We start from the raw sequence: 1,649 nt of genomic DNA, 5'->3' as shown, positions 1-1,649 counted from the left end.
TTGTCGGGTTTTTCGTTCCAAACATTGTGACGAGGAAAAAAAAAAGAAGAGAAATGTCACTCCGTTAATTCAAGCTATGCTATGCTAATCATGACGCTAATTCCCATGTTGCCACCCGGGACACTTTGTGGGGAAAAAAAATAAAAATAAATTCACTATGGAAGAGAAAATCAAAATTAAATCATTGTGTCAGTTGTGCACTTTTCAGTCATTTTAGCGTCGTTAGCATTGTGGGTCACTTTTGATGTAATTTCGCTGTTTTTCATGTGCAGACTTTCGTTAGACACAGCAACTCCCAGACAGCGACGCCAACGCCTGAAGCTTCCACTGCGAACTCCACAACCCGGATAACGATTTGCATAATGTCAATGTGTCTGACGTCAAGACTCAACTATTTACCCTTCGGCAACATGCTAATGACGGAAGCTGACGTCTCTGGTGACGTTACCCAGGCAACGGATGTTGCTATAAATGAAACGTACAAATAATGTGCTGCGAATTTGCAAAGGCAACTAAAGTTGTCACAACTATTGTTGCTCAGACAAGTGAAGTTGCTTGGAAGTATTGTTGCTATGACAACTGAAGTTGATCAGATAAATAAAGTAGAAGGGGATGAGGGGAGACGGAAGTGGAGAGGAGAGGAGGAAGTGAAAAGGAGGAAGTGAAGAGGTGAGGAGAGGAGAGGAGGAAGTGAAGAGGTGAGGAGAGTAGGAAGTGAAGAGGAGGGTAAGAAGTGAAGAGGAGAGTAGGAAGAGGAGAGAGAGGAGAGGAGAGTAGGAAGTGGAGAGGAGAGTAGGAAGTGAAGAGGAGGAGAGGAGGAAGTGAAGAGGAGGAGAGGGGAGAGGAGAGGAGAGTAGGAAGTGAAGAGGAGGAGAGGGGAGAGGAGAGGAGAGTAGGAAGTGAAGCGGAGGAGAGGAGAGGAGAGTAGGAAGTGAAGAGGAGGGGAGGAGAGGGGAGAGGAGAGGAGGAAGTGAAGAGGAGGAGAGGAGGAAGTGAAGAGGAGAGGAGAGAGGAGAGGAGAGTAGGAAGTGAAGAGGAGGGGAGAGTAGGAAGTGAAGCGGAGAGGAGAGGAGAGTAGGAAGTGAAGAGGAGGAGAGGAGGAAGTGAAGAGGAGGAGAGGGGAGAGGAGAGGAGAGTAGGAAGTGAAGAGGAGAGGGGAGAGGAGAGGAGAGTAGGAAGTGAAGTGGAGGAGAGGAGAGTAGGAAGTGAAGAGGAGAGGAGGAAGTGAAGAGGAGAGGAGAGGAGGAAGTGAAGAGGAGAGGAGAGGAGGAAGCGAAGAGGAGGAGAGGAGAGTAGGAAGTGAAGCGGAGGAGAGGAGAGAGGAGAGGAGAGTAGGAAGTGAAGAGGAGGAGAGGAGGAAGTGAAGAGGAGGAGAGGAGAGTAGGAAGTGAAGCGGAGGAGAGGAGAGAGGAGAGGAGAGTAGGAAGTGAAGAGGAGGAGAGGAGGAAGTGAAGAGGAGTGGAGAGGAGTAGGAAGTGAAGAGGAGAGTAGGAAGTGAAGAGGAGGAGAGGAGAGTAGGAGAGGAGAGTAGGAAGTAAAAAGAACGCAATGAAGATTTGAAGACAATTTTATTTTCACTGAAACTTCAATACGAAAACGCAGACATAAGCCCCGCCTATCACGTTCTTAGCCCCGCCCCTACACTGTAC

Source organism: Blennius ocellaris, assembly GCF_963422515.1.
Source record: "Blennius ocellaris genome assembly, chromosome: 12".
Taxonomy (NCBI): domain Eukaryota; kingdom Metazoa; phylum Chordata; class Actinopteri; order Blenniiformes; family Blenniidae; genus Blennius; species Blennius ocellaris.
This window is presented reverse-complemented; position numbering follows the sequence as displayed.